At 42.6% G+C, this 12646-nt stretch overlaps 1 long non-coding RNA gene across 2 annotated transcripts in view; it reads left to right on the top strand.

Annotated features, from left to right (window-relative positions):
• The window catches only part of LOC307175880, a 391606-nt gene that overhangs the window by 333303 nt on the left and 45657 nt on the right, over window positions 1-12646 (top strand). The window contains exon 3 of one of the 2 annotated variants that reach the window (XR_013824519.1): window positions 5790-6572. The exons of the other annotated variant lie outside the window; for it this stretch is intronic. This is a non-coding gene — a long non-coding RNA (uncharacterized lncRNA). Of the gene's footprint in view, window positions 1-5789; window positions 6573-12646 lie in introns of those variants that run through there. 2 annotated transcript variants of the gene reach the window in all.

A 12646-nucleotide genomic window follows, 5' to 3' on the forward strand; every position in this document is an offset into this window, starting at 1 on the left:
TGCTATAGTACTAGAGGCAAGTAATTCACTAGTCAGGTTTTAGAAGAACCATAGGCTGATACAAGGAAATACACTGAAGATGTGTTGTGGCCACTAGCCACTTCTGCATCTCAGCCTAGAAAGTGGACGAGTGCATTCTTTAATAGTCACAGGAAGCCTATTCTTGGTCTGGCTGGTCTTGGGGGACTGGGGGTCCTCTAAGGATCAGTCAATTCTAAAAGAACCTCAAAACCAGTAAAATGTCTATAACCCACTTCTGCTTTCTTACATTCTTCAGACATCTGCTCTAATAGGTCCTAGTAGCATAACTCAGGAAAGACTGTCTATGAGGACATTGTTAGCATGAGTCAAAGGGAACAAATAGGATGCTGAAACCAGATGGGCAACGGGGACTGACCTAAATATTAAGCTGTCTCTCAGGCACTGAAAGAGTGACCAGTATGTAAACAACAGTGTGCAATGGGTCACAGTGAACTGGAACAGGATCTAGGTCAGGAAAGATGGTCTAATCTGATGGTTGAGGTGTGGTTGGAATCCCCCAACGATGGCTATTCCAGAAGTTATGAGGATGGTAGTTTCTTGGGAAATCTTTCTGTTTTGAAGGAAGCTATAGTCGTTGACTAAAGATATGGAAAACAGGGTCCAGGACCATCTAAGAAAGGACTGGTAAGAGCTAGGCAGGGTTTAGGGGCTTAGTCAGTTGGGCTATGGCTTGGAGGGCCTGGATGTTGGAACTGAAATCAAGCCTGGTTATTTAGCCTGAGCAAATGTACATAGTCTTAGAGAAGATCTGGTGCTCGATGGCCATTTGAGGACTCAGAGCCCACCCTAGATCCCACATTTATGAACATGAAGGTTTGACCACATTAGACATCACTGACGGGAGGAGCCCAGCTTATGTTCTCTCCTGCTCAGAGCTTGGATGGAGCTGAATCTGCTTGTCTAAACTCCCGTTGCCTAGAGGCGAAGGGCTAGTGAAACAGACTGATAAGAATCTAAGTTCTGGATCCAATGTAAAAATAGGCTCTAACACCCTGTAGTCTGGATTTCCAATTGGCTCTGGAATTCACTGGAAATAGATTTCAAGATCTTGAGATTTCCTAAAGGTCACTCATGCACTTTTCCCCCTTCTGACACTTTAAGACCTCCTGTTCTCTCAGCAAGGCCTCTCAAGATTATATCAGCATATATGGCCTTTTTCAAGAGTCAGTAGAAACTCAAAGGAAGAGGTGGATCTGAAGCTAGATGAACAGGCACAGCACAGTAAGAGGAGAGTGGGGTGGCTGTGACCCTCATGCGTTATCCTCACCAAGTATGCTTTTGTAATGGTCTTTGAGTCTCAAGGAATGAGCTAGATGGAGACTGAGTGACTTCACATTGCTTTTGGGCAAGGCCTCAGCACATATAACATCCATGATTCTGTGGTCTCTTTTATGGACTCTACGTGGAATGTACCAAGGGGATCTCTGGATCATTTTATGGTAGTCCTATTTTTAATATTTTGAGGAAAGTCCATACTGTTTTCCATAATGGCTGCACCATTTTGCATTCCCACTAACAGTGCACAAGGGTTTCACCTTCTCCATTTACTTGACAACACTTGGCTTTTGTTTTCTGATAACAGCCATACTGTTGGGTATGAGGTGATATCTCATTGTGGTTTTGACTTGCATTTCCCTGATGATTAGCTGAGCACCTTTTCTATACCTGTTGGCCAGGTGTATGTCTTCGTTGGTGTTACTAATCAAAGGGCATAAAGTTTCCGTCAAGCAAGATGAATAAGCTCGAGAGATCTGCTCTTCAAAGTTGTACCTAATGTCAACAAGAATGTGTTGTGCCCTCAAAACTTTAAGCAGGAAGAGCTCATGTTAACGGTCCTTACCACAATAAAATAAATGTTTAAAAAACAGAAAATTAAGTGACTTACATGGAAGAAAAGAGAAGGGAGGTAACATATTAAAAGGGCAAGCAGATAAAAACACAAACGTAGAAATGTAGAGGCCTGAGGGGGAAAAAAAAAGAAAGAACTAGGAGAGAGAGGAGAGAGTAATGTTAGTAAAGTCAAGGGAACCAAGACTTTGCAAAAAGAAGACACAAAGTAGAAGGTGACCAATTAGCATAGTGAGGGCAGAGGGCAGATATCAATGGTTAAAAAGTAAACAGGAAATGAAGAACATGTAAAATTGTTAAAGATGGGAAGAGAAAGGGAAGTAGCTGGGGGCAGAATAGGATCACTACTCTGGTTGGGTCATTTTAAATCATAGAATCTTGATGTCCACGCACTTAACAAACTTTCAGTAAACAGTTGTTGAATGAATGAATGAATGAGTAGATGAATGGCAGAAGAGAGGGCTGTTAACTTATATGCCATGTAAAGGCAAAAGAGTGCATCTGTTATTCTGTAATATGAGTAATCATGATTATGAGAAGGTAAGAACAGGGTCTAAAGACAATCAATTAGAGGATATGTACAAAAAGAAAAACAACACTACAAATGGCACAATTTATATGCATATTCTCTTAGATATTGATTCATAATTAGGTTCATTGTAAAATAATTTCAGAAATGATCTTACTCAGTTGGTAAACACTGCTCTGTGGTGAGCCCTTACTCATAAAAGTAAGGGCTGGAACAAAAGCACAGCGGAATCATTTCACAATTTGTTACCAATATGGGATTTATCGTCAGGCACTCACTCCTCAGCCCCACAGTTCATTCATGGAGGTGGCTGAAAACTATTCTCCATTTCCCAGTCAGTTCTTTAAAGTCTTAGAAGAAAATCTGCAGAAAACCTTAAACCTCCCCTTGTGACTTTGGGTCACTCTCAGTCCAGAAGCTGTAATGGGGTCTGTGGTCCTCAGGGCCCCAGCAGTGGTCGGGCCCTTCAAAATCAGGCGATCGAATCTCTACCTCTCTTCCCAGACTGGCACTGATTCTGGAGCTGCACTCAGGGCTGAGAGGGGTCTTCTTCCTTTGCCTCCTTTCCTCACATCATGAGGAATTAAGGGATAAAACAGACTTTCTGCTTTTAAGGGTTGGCCAGTACTTGAGTTAGACCAGATCCCCTTGACTCATGTTAAATTAGTAAGTGAAGTACTTGACTGGCAAATTAATGTCGTCCAGCAGGTTTGCCTTTCCAGTAGATATCAGTGAAGGTTTTTAGAGGCAGGGGATAATTTTCATAAACAACTGATGCAAAAAATATTTCAGGCAAATAAATTTACAGCACATTCTGGGCTATGGACATTAAAAACTTCTGATTGGCCTGATACGTACATATTTCAGTTAAAAGTAGGTGGTCAGATGTGCCAAGCAGGCAAGTCAATCGGTTTAAAAGAATTTACTTTTTACTTTCCTTGGGTAGCAGATGAGTCACCACTATCCTCCTTCTAACTACCTCCGCACACTATCTTATCTCATTGTTATTATTAGAATTTGGCGCATAATGGTAAAGCAGCCTCAAGTCACTTCAATTCACTTGACCTGGCCAAAGCTAAATGCAGGAACAGCTGAAGCGTGGTCCACGGACTGAGATTATAATTGAAGGATGTTCATTTTCCTGTTTTTGTGATTCTGCAAAGATACTTGGCAATTTTTTGCTTCCGAGATAGTTTTCCAAGTATAAAATGAATATCTGATTTTAAACACTTCTTCTCCGGAATGAAATGAGAAGCAAAAGGCAGTATCCATTAATTTATAATTAAACTGGTTGGGAAAAGGGAAGCACATGCTAGCAGATTGGTCCTCCGTGACTGATACGCTCCCTGCTGCAGAGCCACTGCTGGAGGATGATTTATGATTTTTTCTAATGTTTCTCATTCTCTCGTTTCAGCTGAGAAGGTCACCCACAAAAGACAGGATGTGGGAAAGAGGTGGCACAGTTTGACTTTGGGTGGCTGCCTTTTTCTCCTTCCTTTCACTTAAATTTCGGTATTTACAGCTTACCAGTCTTAAATTTGACACTCAGCAGACGTAAACTGTATTCTTGAGAGGATTAAAGGATTATTCACTCACTAACTTAATCAGATTAATCAGAGATTTTGAACAAGATATCTAATGCCATTCACAAGATGAGATGTGTGATCACTGCCTGCTAGTTGAATTTGGTTTGAACACACACACACACACACACACACACACACACACACATACATCACAATTGTACATGCACTCATGCACACACATATATACACACTAATTTTTATTTTACTCATTATGATTTATTATTGAAAAATACTTTCTTATAATCATGTTCAATTAGCTTCTAATACCTACTTTATCTAATGACAAAAAGGAAAGGTTAGGTGCCTGTTATGTTTCCTAATGTTATTTAGATTTGAATTACTTTGTTCATTATAGGTTATTTGAATTTACTTTTAGAACTGCCTTTTTATAGTCATACCTTTCCTTAAAAGAATCTCTGGAACTTTTTAAGGAGAAATAATTATTTCTATTGTTTGCATTCATATGAAGTAACCCTTGAAACTTGACTATCACTAAATTAAATTACAGTACAAGAATAAGAAATATCCTGAAAAATAGTGTTATTGTTTTTTGTTATTATTATATCAATTATTGCTTTTCCATTCCTATTAGAAGCTTAAATTCTATTCTACATTTATTTTAATAAGCTCCTTTTTCTGCAGAAACAGGAGGCAGCAAAGACCCTTTGTACTGCAGACATATTAAACCAGGATTGGGACCAACTGTCCCATTGTATGAGCTCTTATTTTAAAGCAGCCTGAGTTAAGCAGATTTTGTTGGATTTACTTTTATTTGGGTCTTATGCTATTTGGGGAATAGACATTGTAATATTGGAAATATTCTCAAAGAGAGGAAGAAGCAAAATTAAAATGTGAGTCCTGTTCGTCCACTATATTAATCAGCATCACTTGATCCAGGAACGCCTGAAACCCCTGGGAGCAGAATTTAGATGTATCTCCCTGTATCAGCATTATGGTTTAGAACACAGTGAATTTTGATGTCCTTGCTTTCCAGCTAGACTTGAAGTTACTTCTGATAAAGTTTTCATTAATCTGTTTATAACACTCATGAATGTTTGGCGGTGAAGCTGTCTTTAACATATAACACCAACACCTGAAATTTAAGCCTGTAGAGTGCCTCATATTTTTCAAAGACTTCACAGATTTGATCTTTACAGCAACCCCATGAAATGAAAACACATTCCGATACCTATTTTACAAATGCAGAGAGAATACGTGCTTTACCCAAGGTTAAGTGATGGAATTAGGACCAATATCCAAGTCTTTTCATTTTGAGTCCAAAATAATGCCACTCCTTTTCCTATTATACTTTGAGGTGTTTTCCCAGTAACAACTGTGGGTTTGGAGAGCTCCAGCAACACCCACCCTGAATGAGTGTGTTTGTGTGGAAGCGTGTGTATGTGTGTGTGTGTGTGTGTGTGTGTGTGTGTGTGTGCATGAGAGAGAGAGAGAGAAGTGACACAGCTTAGCAAGTTTATAGGTATGGTTTGTAGCCATGAAATAAAATAAACAATAGTTCCGACTTAGCAAACATTGAAAACCAAAAACATCCAATAAAAGTGAACAATGGATTTTGGTCAGTTTCCTGGGCTTCTGAGGAGCAATAAGATTTTATCGCTACATCACAGCCAAAAGTTAGTAAAGGATGAAATCGTGAGCTACTGTTTCACAGGCATCAGAGCACTCGGAATGCCGGCTAAGTTTTATAGTGCTTATCATTTGCCAGGCACCTATTATCTCATCTAATTCTGAGATGGGTTTTGTATCGTTTCCCCCTTTTTCAGGTGGAGAAGCTGAAACACAGAGAATTTCAGTAACACGGACAAGGTCACGCCAGTTACCAAATGGCAGGTGAGTGGTGGCGGTGTTCTTTTCCTCATCACCTGCCCCCTTTGCTCCATCAAATATGCATTGACCACTCTGGCTGCTTTACAAAATATGGTTTCTACATTGCCACCTAATAATCTTAACTATTGCATTGTATATGCATTTGCAGCACTATCTTTTAACAGAAATGGTGACGTTTGTTCTGGCCTGATCTGAGCTGTCAAATGCTTTAAAGGCTTAGTATGTGCCAGATACATGTGAGATGTTTCCCCCTTCATGGCAGTTAATCCTCACTTGGGAGATAGGAATTGTCTTTGCTCATTAGCAGACAGAGAATATGAGGCTGGGAGAAAGTGAGTAACCTGTCCAAGGACAAGGCCAGGTGAAGAGGCTGCAGTTCAACCCTAGCCTGATTCCATGCCCTCCGGCCTCTCCCTGCACCTGAAGCCGAGGCCAGCACTGGGGACACTGCGTTGAGCTTCTGACCCCAACCTCACTAGAAGTGCCAGAATCAGAAATGGAAATAAAAACGTTCAGTGTTTCAGACTTGCAGCATTACCTTCTCCCCACGTGGGAGCCAAGAAGTCTTCCTGTATCTTACGCACAATTCACCAACAGGAAGTCATCAAACCCAGTTTCCCTTTCCTTTTCCTGGGCCTTAGCAGTATTTTTCACCTTACAAGACCACATTTTTATTTTTAATCAGATTCACTATGTTGTTTCTGATGATCTTCTTTCTTTCTGAAGACTGTGAGCTGTGTTTGGTGATTTGGTTTTCAATGCCTCCCTATATATGGTTTTTGCTCCAAAACCACAGAAAAAGGTGACGTTACAAAGGTCAGGATCATCTGTTTACCCAGGTAGAGCTAATCCCAAACGTATTCCTCTCTGTGCTGGGTAGAAAAATGAGACATACTGAGGAGAATGCTGGAAGTCCGTGCGTGTGCTTGAGTAACAATCTATCTGAGGTTAACGTTCAGGGAACAGAAGTTCTTTTTGATAGGCATGACTGCTTTTTCTTGTTTGTGTCTTTAAATATCACTTGCACAATATCTCAAGTATAGTGAGCATACAAGCCTATCAAATATACACATTTCCTGCACACACTCAAATATTTACACAGTGTTATGGACACACACTTCCTGATGCCCCAAAGTAAAAAAAAAGTTTGAGTAGGAGCTTATCATAAATCCCTCTTCTGAGAACATTTGTGTCGGATTACACACTAAATTTCTTCCTCTTAAAAATATTTGTGTTCTATTATAACAACTGTTTTTTTAATCATAGAAAATGTAAACAAAGTAGCACCATCATGAAAGTTGATGGATTGAATGTTTTACCAAAAAGTAGAGTTCGTCTGTTTAAACATTATTGTCTTCTATTCTGATATCCACTGGAAAAGTCCCTAATGTGTCAACCAACATGTGGAATAACTTTTGGACTTGTGTTCGGGAAGAGACTTGGACTCTGTTACTTTGGGAAGAATATGGGTGTGTAAGCAGCTTGTTAGTGTGTGTGTGTGTGTGTGTGTGTGTGTGTGTGTTCCCGGTGGGATGCCTTATAGTCATTTTTTTTCACAACCACTCTGTGGTAGCTTATCCTGTACTCCCAACAAAGGCTGATACTTCTGGAAGAGCCACAGCCCCTTGAAAAATGGTGTGTAAGAGAAGGCGGACTTATCATTTCACGGACAGAGAAATCCCACATCATTTTAACCTAAACCATAAGGTATCATGTGACTGTGCAAGCAGGCACAAGGGTCACTTGGATTCAGTGTCTGAGCAGAGATACTGGATTTCGGTAACTGTGACCATCGGGTTATGCAGGGGAACAAAATCTGGCATCTACCCATCCCAGTGTTTGTGGATAGAGGGCGTGTTCCCAGAATAGGGCTCCCCCCAGAGAGAACTGCAAAAGAATATGAGCTAAGCAGGGCGGGAGGAAAGTCAGGCAAGACTTAAGGATGAGAGTCCCCTCTGCGTCCCACTGTCCCTGCAGGGCCCAGCAAACAGTCTTTTGCTAAACATTTGTTTGCTTTTCCATCTCCAGGTCAATTGCCTTTCTCCTCTTTAAAGACCCAGTGCACCACCCCAAAGTTCCTCTTTTGTCTTTAGCTGAAGATGTTATTTAGGGTGAAGCTTTAAGCCATTTTGGTGAGTTACTCAGTTTTCCTGGGTCTCGCCCACATATACGTGTTGTTAAACTTTTGCTTGATTTTCTCCTTAATCTGTCTCATGTCAGTCTAACTCTTAGACCAGGCAGAGGAACCTAGAAGGGCAGAGGAAAATTTCTTCCTCCTTGACAACTAACATGGCAGTTATTCTAAATGAATGACCCTTGTAGGCGAGATTTCAAGGTTATAGGTCACTGGTAGGGGCTTTCCCACATAGCGGAGGGCTCTTGGCGGCAAAGTCCAAGCACTGCTCTCTTTCCGTCTCTCTTCCCTCTGTGTGTGTGTGTGTGTGTGTGTGTGTGTGTGTGTGTGTGTGACAGAGAGAGAGAGAGAGAGAGAGAGTTCTGTACTGTTGATGGAAAAAGCATTGGAGGCAGCAGAGGTGGACTTCTTAGTGAATCTGCTTATGAGCATTTATTTATTTCTTTGTCACAAGTCCGCTGGAGTTCTGGAAATGTCCTATATCTTGACCTGGGTGAAGTATTTATATGCAAAGATTAAAATGTACAGTTAAGATATATGCATCCTTATGTAAGTTATATCTATAAAATAAAAAAGTTGAGAATCACTTTCTTTCCAGCTAATGTATGTTTATTTTGTCAGTATTTATTTTTGCATGTGTTGTAGTTCCACAGAGGATTCCTTTAGATCCTCTATGGATTCCTAAGAGTAAGTGACAATGGTGGTTTGGAAGGAAACACACGTTTTTACCAGCCATCCCCGATCTGCTCAGCTAGTTCTCTGCGCTGCACTCACTCGGCCTTCCAGACCTGTTCCTGGCCTTCCACGCTGTCTCTTTCCCACAGAGAGTTTACTGAGGGGAATTTTTCTAGAGTTCCACCATCCTTGGCGTCTTCCAGTCTTGCCCGTCATCCCCAGCCCCCAAGTCCCTTCCTGGACCCTTGTACCTTGGCCCTTATTGAGACACAGGTGGCCCCCTTCCTGGGATCATTGCAGCAAAAATAATGTAGCATTTAAAAATGTGTAAAATAAACAGAAAATCCTTAAATGGGAAAGCATGAGGCCAATACAATGGAAGCCATCATCCCCATAACAGAAAACAGGACCATGTCACTCACTTTGTTTCCTGATCTCTTAAAAAATCAACACGGTTAATGTTGCATTTGCAAACGCTCTCATTTTTACCTAGTGCCACAGTCAGGCGAGTTGGGGGTTCTAGGAGAGAAAGGACGGCGAGGCCAGGGTTGGCTTGGCTGGACCCTCTTCCTTTCCCGGCTTCGGCTGGTGGAATTATTGTTTATTTTTTTAATATTCAGAGGTAGGCCGATGACAGCTGAAGAAGACTGTATTTGCCGAGGAGCAGCCTGATGGTAGAGAGGGGCAGAGCTCCTGAGGGAGACCTAATGGTGCCTCTCCTTCCTGCACGGAGATAAAGACTTATAATAAGCGTGCATGTCCGCCATCTGGCTCTGCGCATGTGGTCCTTATGGAGGGGAGCGCAGCACAATCTGTAAGTGATCAGGAGCCACGGCGCTCTCTCCAGAGGATCCACGAGGCAATCAGGGTGACAGATGGCACGGCCACTGCTGTGGCCTCACGGAGAAGATCAAAATCACCTTCAATAAACTCTGACTGAAATGGACACGAGCACCTCGGAAAAGTCAGTTTGTCAGTCAAGCTGCGACAGTGAGGGGCATGGGGGACCAGAGCGGCCAGCTCTGTTTTCAGTCGTTTCCGTCTGACTGGGCCTGAACTGTGATCCTTCTCAAATTGTCCTTTCTGTGTAGCTGAAGCAGGCCAGCACATCGCCGGATTCATTGCTTTATTGAAGGAAATTGAAAACACGATGTCCTCAATTCTGAGGCCGCGTGGCTGGCAGAGGCTGGGACACCCACGCGCCTGCAGAGAGTGGACCCCCTGTCTTCAGCCCAGGTTCGCTCAACTTCAGGCAGATTTTTGGACACAGAGGATAAAATGCAAATGTGTGCCTGGCCCGCGAAGCTCAGCTGGCAGTGGCTGTGGAAAGGGTGTTAGGTGCCCAATAAATGTGCGTAGAATTAATAAATGGTTGAACAGAGAAAGAGGAAGGAAGGAAGAAGGGAAGGAAAGAAAGCGTATCTCAGGGTTGTTAGAACTATGTATGCTAACAGCAGGCTGCTGTCTCCATGACTGAGCTGATACCGGCTTCCATTTCTATGCATCTTTATTGCATGTGGGTTTCTGTGAACTTGAAGCCTTGGACGTAAGGTCAGTGAAACGCAGACGTATTATTTTGTCCTAAACAAATTATAGAGAATTTGTAGGCGTCAGCAAGTTGAGACAAATTTCCATTCCTCCCCTGCCCCTCCATAGTTAAAAATTTTTCAAAAGCTCCAATGGCTTATAAAAGTTACCTGTAGTGGGAGAAAAATATACCACTGTCTTTTCAGAGGTGAGGGCACTGATTTCGGGTCAGAGATGACGGATCTTGATGAAGGAACTCTCCCCCTCCCCCTCCCTCGCCTCCCTTGGCACAGTTCCACTGTTGTTCTTCCTCCCAAGCTCCAGGAAATGTAGATTTCAAGCAGAAGTGGAGTTTTCCAACCTTGTGTTTCCCCAAGAACTCAGCATCTTTTATCTGATACCGGTGTTTTATAGTATAAGCCTGTGAGGAGACCTCAGCATTCCCACTCCCCATGGATTTTCCTGCTTGACACTGTCATCGTCTGGTTTTGCGTACTTGCTTTATTGAAAATCCAAATCCTGTACCTGTCCAGTTTTCCCAGCACCACTTATTGAAGAGGCTGCTTCTGCCCCGTTGCCATCCTGTACGATGTAAATTCTTTGTTTGACAGCTGAGAAATATCTTATTGTTGGGTCCTGTTTTCTCATAAAAGTCGATTCCTCTTGTAGGTGCTTCTGAATGCTAATGTCCTGCTGGAGAAATTTACAAACATAACTAAAGGGCTTCATCCCTAATCTGTGTACACCGAATGAGACAAACTATTTAAAAAGGGCTCACATTTTCAGTGACAGGAATAACAAGAACTTTGTATAGGGGCTGTCTTTTTACTGGGCGTGTAAGTGTAGCTGCCTTGTTACGTATCACAGTTAAATGTGGTCTCCTGGGAGCAGAGGACTAAACTTATTCAGCAGGAAATATCTATCGAGGGCTGAACACCTACTATGTGTAGGCTGTGCTAGGAGCTGAGAAATAAATCTTCATGAAGGAAGAGTAGGTGTTAACTGGCATGTTTATGGGCACTGTGCTCTGCTGCTTCTCCCCTCCGGCTGGCTGGCTGGTGAACAGGCTTGGCATCCCCATCTGGATGGACATCAGGGCCCAGACGGACATGTGGCTGGTGGGAGCGTGTACCCTGTCCCGGGAGACGCAGTGTGTACTCTCTGTCCTAAACTGTGGCCCCCTGGAATGACGGGCTCTGTAATAGACAAGTTCATCAACGTGGCCACAAGGAGGGGTGGCAGGACGGGTCATTTCTGTCTTTCAGCAGCAGTTTCTGGCCCCAAACTCCACTTGCTTCGAGTAGTAACGCTTCAGAAAGGCAAATGGGTCTAACCCTTCCCTTAAGGGTAAAGATTGGGGAAATTCAACAGGGGCCAGGTGTTAAGGGAGCTTACAGTGGAACGTGAAGGCTCCGAGACATCCATGTAGCATGAAATGTAATAATCAGAGCTTGACCTCCATTCAGACGATGATGTTCCAGTCTTCTCTGGAGTGGAGTGTTACCTGATCAAATGCAAGTTGAGTAACCATAGATCATTACTCTCCTTTACGTGCCATCACTCTTAAATAATAAATTGCTTAGAGAAAGATTCTCTTGTGGTAATTTAAAAAGTTACGTCTGTCAGCAGAGCTGTTCCTTTCGAACGCTGCACGTAGGCGTTTGCTGCATCTCCCTGTGAGGGCGGCAGGTGGGGGGACGTGTGGACCTTCAGGGTCTCCAGCCCCTGGAATTCACAGAGGAGCAGGCACAGGAGAATGGCCTGCAGTCATAATAGGGACAGTAGCTCCAAGATGGACCAAGTAATTTTTAATTGTGGAGAATGCCTTTTATTTCTTTGAAAGATAGATACAGTGTTGAAAGAAGTTAAGCAGACATTTAAAAACAAGGACGCAAAAGGATAGGCAATCTTACTGAAAACTCAGATCTCTGAAGCATGCCTCTGGCCTGAAATGGCCTTGCTGTAAATAATAGTAAATGAACTTTAATTTCCCAAGCCCTCTATCCACTGGGCCGTTCGGACTTCTCTCCAAGAGGGCTGTGCTCTCTTATGTCAAACAAGGGAGGGAATGGCTCACTACAGACTTTCATCACTGTTGTTAAAACAGCCCAGACATAGCTCTGTTGATTTTGAAGCCAAACAGTGGAACGCTGTCTCACGTGTTCAGGTGTCACCGTAGGAGCGCACACCAGCTCTAACTCGGGTATGTGGAGGCTGTTGCGTTTTGGGGTCAGATTCCAGTTCCAGCCCTCAGTGTCTGCATTTTTTCTGTCCTTTCATATCTGACCAAGAATGATGTGAGTGAGGACGCCACCCAGTACATGGATGCATCCCAAACTGCTTGTGTGTTTCTGTTCCGCTTCCAGGATTTTTTATAACCAGATTTGTGACTTTTAAAAAAATCCTCTCAACAAAATATTTCTGTTATAGCATGATGTCTTGCTTAGAAAGGTTAAT

The sequence above is a fragment of the Stenella coeruleoalba genome (genome assembly GCF_951394435.1).
Source record: "Stenella coeruleoalba genome assembly, chromosome: 17".
Classification (NCBI taxonomy): domain Eukaryota; kingdom Metazoa; phylum Chordata; class Mammalia; order Artiodactyla; family Delphinidae; genus Stenella; species Stenella coeruleoalba.